Source organism: Ahaetulla prasina, chromosome 13 (genome assembly GCF_028640845.1).
Source record: "Ahaetulla prasina isolate Xishuangbanna chromosome 13, ASM2864084v1, whole genome shotgun sequence".
Lineage (NCBI taxonomy): Eukaryota > Metazoa > Chordata > Lepidosauria > Squamata > Colubridae > Ahaetulla > Ahaetulla prasina.
Genome location: NC_080551.1, coordinates 22293402 through 22299513, shown reverse-complemented (window position 1 = coordinate 22299513; position 6112 = coordinate 22293402).

Genomic DNA, 6112 nt, shown 5'->3' with positions numbered 1-6112 from the left:
TAACCTCCTTTCTGTCATTGTTTTATTTATTTGAAGCAAATATATGCTTCCACCCCATAGGTTTTGGAGGACAGGAAAGTATCATCTTCCTTTTAATCAAATGGTCAATAAACATTCAAGACGTAAATGATAAAATAGCCAGATTGATTGATTGATTGATTGATTGATTTTATTTTATTTATTTATTTATTTATTTAAATTTCTATACCGCCCTTCTCCCAAAGGACTCAGGGCGGTTTACAGTCAGAATAAAACAATTAATATAAAAATTAAAACCAATTTAAAAGCGAGAATTCAGAGTTGGCTGGACAATAACTAACTAATTCGATTTCCATGCCAAAGGAGAAACTAACCACAGGGATACAACAAGCCATATAACAGAGTTGAAATATCACAATGGCTGTGGCTTTTGTATTAGATTTCTATCAGACCTTTATATTTTCCTTTAGATTGTTACATCATTTCCCCCAAATTACTTTTTATTAATTCATCAATTATCTAAACATATATATGAGAAAACCCGAATAACCAAAGACCTACATACATATATATATATGAACGTATAGAATAGAATAGAATAGAATAGAATTTTTATTGGCCAAGTGTGATTGGACACACAAGGAATTTGTCTTGGTGCATATGCTCTCAGTGTACGTAAAAGAAAAGATACGTTCATCAAGGTACAACATTTACAACACAATTGATGATCAATATATCAATGTAAATCATAAGGATTGCCAGCAACAAGTTATAGTCATACAGTCATAAGTGGAAAGAGATTGGTGATGGGAACGATGAGAAGATTAATAGTAGTGCAGATTCAGTAAATAGTCTGACAGTGTTGAGGGAATTATTTGTTTAGCAGAGTGATGGCCTTCCGGGAAAAAACTGTTCTTGTGTCTAGTTGTTCTGGTGTGCAGTGCTCTATAGCGTCGTATCTTTTCTTTTATGTACCCTGAGAGCATATGCACCAAGACAAATTCCTTGTGTGTCCAATCACACTTGGCCAATAAAATTCTATTCTATTCTATTCTATCTCTTCTCTAACCATTGATATAATTGCTCCAATACTTTAAACCAGGGGTCTCCAACCTTGGTCCCTTTAAGACTTGTGGACTTCAACTCCCAGAGTTCCTCAGCCTGCTCCCCTTCCTCCAGCTTTGCAGCGATTCTACCGGGAGCCCCTCCGGATTGAAGAACTACATTACCCAGCTTGCTCAGCCTTGGTTTGCCTGGAAGAGGCGTGGCGAGGGAGGGTCTCTTTCACTCTTTCTTTTTTTTTTCCGCTTCGGCTTGGGGGAAAAAAAAGACGAAGAAGGAAAAAAAAAAAGGATCGGAATTCTCAGCATGGCCAACGAGTTAAGAGGTGAGGAGTTTGCAAAAAAAGCGGCCGGGCAGGTTGCAAAAATGCCGCCCCCCCACCCACCCCCCCAAAAAAAATGGAAAAGGGAAAAAAAAGGAAAAGAAAGGCGAGCCGGGATCGCTTTGCAAAAAAAAATGAATGAATCTCGGCTGGGAAAGGGCTGCCCGAGGTTGCAAGCTGGAGGGGGGGGTGGGGGGTGGGGGCTGTCTTTTTTGGGGAGGGTCTTGGGAGTGGTGGGGAGGGGGGAGGGGGGAGGAGGAGGAGGAGAAGCCCCCTTTGCACCGGCCGGAAAAATCCTGATGCCCAAGCAAAGCGTGGATTTTTCGCCTGCCGAAGCGCTTTAATACTTCGGTGGGTGGTGGGTGGTGGGCTGGGATTTGGGGCGGTGGGCGCGCTTCTGCCTGCAAACAGGGCGGGAAAGCCCCGATGCCCCCCAGCAGATGCTGCATTCGGGGTCCTTAGCCTGCCTAAGCGCTGTATTCTTTGATGGGGGTGGGGGGGGTGATGGGCTGGGAGGGGAATTTGGGGCGGTGGGCGCGCTTCTGGCCTGCAAACGGGGCGGGAAAGCCTCGATGCCTTAGCAGACGCTGCATTCAGGGTCCTTTGCCTGCTTAAGCGCTGCATACTTTGGTGGGTGGTGGACTGGAATTTGGGGCGGTGGGCTGGCTTCTGCATGCAAACGGGGCGGGAAAGCCCCGATGCCCCCAGCAGACGCTGCATTCGGGGTCCTTTGCCTGCCTAAGCGCTGCATACTTTGGTGGGTGGTGGGTGGTGGACTGGAATTTGGGGCGGTGGGCTGGCTTCTGCATGCAAACGGGGCGGGAAAGCAGACGCTGCATTCGGGGTCCTTTGCCTGCCTAAGTGCTGTATACTCTGGTGGGGCGGTGGGTGGTGGGCTAGGAGGGGAATTTGGGGCGGTGGGCGCGCTACTGCTTTCAAACTGGGTGGAAAAGCCCTGATGCCTTAGTAGAAGCTGCACTCAGGGTCCTTTGCCTGCCTAAGCGCTGTATAATCTGGGGAGAGTGCAGAGAGAATGCTGGGTGTGTGGGGCTCTGCTGCAGGGTGGGGACTTAGGGGCAGTGGGAGAACAATCCTACCCACCCACCCCCGGGCGGAAGAGCCCTGATGCCCGGGGGCAACTTGAAGACTTGTGAATTTCAATTCCCAGAATTCCTCAGCCAGCTTTGCTTTTATTTGTCATAACAATATATGTAGGTATCATACAAAAAGATTATATAATATATAAACACATATATGAGTAAATATATTTATATTATATATAAATATATAAATCGATGTAAATATATAAAGGATGGAGACTCCTGCCCCAGCAGATGTTACATTCAGGGTTATTTGCCTGCCTAAGCACTGTATAATCTGGCGAGACTATAGAGGGGGCGCTGGGTGAGTGGGTGGGTGGCTGCTTGACTGCAGGGGTGGGTGGGTGGATTTGGGGGTAGTGGGCACGCTCCAGCCGAGAACAATCCCCCCCACTGGGCGTAAGAGCGCTGATGCTGGAGTTCATGGACTTTCACCTCTCTAAAGCGCTTAATACTTGGTGGGGAGGTTGGGCCTTGGGGGAGGGGGCTGTCTGGATAGATAGGGGGAGGAATTGGGGGACATGGGGGTGCTCCTGCTGTGGACAACTCCCTTGGAGCCCTGGAGAAGAGCGCTGATGCCCAGAAGTTATTGTATTCGTGGCCCTTTGCCTGCATAAGCGCTATATACAGATAGTCCTCGACTTAATGGCAGTTCGTTTAGTGACCATTTGAAGTTGAACCGGCACTGAAAAAAAAGCGACTTAGGACCGTTTTTCACGCTTACGACCTTTGTGGCCATCCCCATGTTCAAAACTCCGAGGCTTGGCGACTGACTCACACTTATGACCGTTGCGGTGTCCTGGGGGTCACGTGATCCCCTTTGGCGACCTTCCAACAAGCAACGGTCAACGGGGGAAGCCATATTCACTTAACAACCGTGTTGCTAACTTAACAACTGCCGTCATTCACAGCCACTGTGTGTGGCAAGAGAAGTCTTAAAATTGGGCCCAAAATTCATTTAACTGTCTTGCTTCGTAACGGAATTTGAGGGGCTCCATTGTGGTCGTAAGTCAAGGGCTACCTGTATCCTGGTGAGGTGTGTGTGTTTGTGTGGGGGATTAGCATGCTGTCTGAATCCGAGCCTTGAGTTTTGTGGGGCTTCCCTTCTCCTCCCACGGGGAGAGTTATCGTACCGGATGCAAGGGTGAAATGTAAAATTTGTTACTACCGGTTCTGTGGGTGTGGCTTGGTGGTGATGGGTAATGTGACTGGGTGGGTGTGGCCAACTTTTTTTTTAACTTTTAAAAGCATTTTTTCTACAACCTCTTTGGCCGAAGAGGTTATAGAAAAAATGCTTTTAAAAGGGTCTGACGATCCCAGCTGAGCCGCGCGCTTTTTTTTTTACTTTTAAAAGCATTTTAAAAGAAGAGCTTGTAGAAAACATGCTTTTAAAAGCCTGTGACGATCAGGCAACTCAGCTGGGATCGCCAGAGGAAAGAAAGCTTTTAAAGGGTTCTGACGATCCCAGCTGAGTTGCCTGATCGCCAGAACCTTTTAAAAACATTTTTTTCTACAACCTCTTCGGCCAAAGAGGTTGTAGAAAAAAATGCTTTTAAAGGGTTTTGACGATCCCAGCTGAGCCGCGCGATCGTCAGAGGCTCTTTTTTTTCCTTTTAAAAGCATTTTTTTGGCCGAAGAAAAAAATGCTTTTAAAAGTAAAAAAACCAAAAACCTCTGATGATCCCGCAGCTGGTGGGGGGAGGGCAGGGATTTTTGCTACCGGTTCTCCGAACCACCCACTGCTATCGCTACTGGATCGGGTGATCCGGTCCAAACCGGGACCATTTCACCCCTGACTGGATGCCCAGGTGGAGTGGGGGGAATGTGCTTTTCAAGCCCTGCCCCGCCCCTCTGGTCTCTGCTCTAACCTGCCTACCTGGCTGCCGATTTAGAGAGGCATCTTGGGGTCACATGGCTTCCTTGCCTCCCCCCGCCCCCCAGCCTTATGGCAGGGAGCGTATGGGCCAGGATCTGAAATTCAAAAAGCGAGGGAGGTCAGACCAGGATATTGGGTGAAAGGTGCCTGAAGACCCCACCTCACTCCTCTTTGCAGTAATCCCCAGTTCTTGCCAACCTCACCCGGGCTTGGACACTAAGCTGCATTAAGCCTGTGGGATGTATGTGTGTATGTGTGTGTGTGAAAGGGATTGTATTCCAAAATAATAAATAGTTTTTTTAAAAAAAAAAAATCCAGAGAAAACTCAACGTGACCATTTTCAATCACTGCATCTTGGCTAAAAAGCGCCTTCATGGGTCTGTCTGAAAACCATCCACCTTTTATGGTTAACTATGTTGTGTGATTATGTCTTTTTGGGGGGGGGCTTCGGGTGGGGGGAGAGGTTTCCCAGCCCTTCTTGCAGATGCTGGATCTGAAACGGGGGGGAGGGGGGGCTTTGGCAAGGAAACGGCGTGCTGGAATCGTGAGCTACGTTGGCTAAAAGAGATCAACCCCATCCAAGATTGCCCGACGCGTAATATTTCTTTCTGAAGAGGCAGGTTCCTCTCCAACCTCTCTGAATTTTTGCATGGATGAATGCAGAAAAATCTGCAGAAATCCGGAGTTGAGTCTCACTCTCCATCTGCCCTGAGATGTTCCCAAAATAACCATTTATCTCAGGTCGTGTCAGGCACGTGCAAACGATGCTACCACCGTTTAGAGCTGCTGCAGCTGTTTATAGCAAATCAAGTGTCGCTCTAATCTTAATCCTTCTCCTCCTTCATCCCTTCGCTGGACAAACGGATAAAAACGGCCCAATTTATTATTAAAACAAAGGGGAGACGATGCTTTGCGCCTTGTTTGCACTGCTTGTTGTCTCGCAGCGAAATCAACTCTTGATGATATATTAACCGGCTGACGGGAACCCGGCAAAATATTTAATCTGTAATCCTACTTTTTGGGATGAGGCAAAAATTGGCTGGGTTCCTAAAGCGAAGACATACAGGAAGTCTGGTCGTACAAAATCGTAATGGTGAGGTTTTCAGGGCGCACTTTTATAATTTAATTGGGAGGTTGAAGTGAGCAGAGAGCGCGTTAATGCTTCTTTGCAAGGTCATGTCCTGGATTCACTTCTCTCTGCATTTAAATAACTCTAGGCGGAGGATAGTTAAACACTTGAGAATTTTTTTGGCAGGAGGTGGCCAGGCTGAGCCCGAAGGAGGAATCAAATGTGTCATCAGTCATGAATCCAGGAGTGAAATGCTCCCGGTTCGGACTGGATCAGCCGATCTGGTAGCAATGGCAGCGGGTGATTCGGAGAACCGGTAGCAAAAATCCCTGCCCCCACCCCCGCTCATGCCCCCTCAATCACCCGCTTGCCCGCTTCTTTCCGGCTCGCTCGCTTTTCCCGCCTGAATGGCAGGAATAGCTTGTAAAAAATGCTTTTAAAAGGTAAAAATAGGGCTCTGACGATCACAGCTGAGCCACGCGATCGTCGGAGCCTTTTTTTTTTAAACTTTTAAAAGCATCTTTTTACAACCTATTCGGCCAAATAGGTTGTAAAAAATGCTTTTAAAAGTAAAAAAAAAAAGATTGCGTGCCACAGTTGATCACACACACCCCGCACGCTGTTCTACTTACTTGGTGTGCGCTGCATGTGTGCATACCTCGCATTTGGTGTGTGGTGCGCATGCGTGCACACGCAGCCAGCGA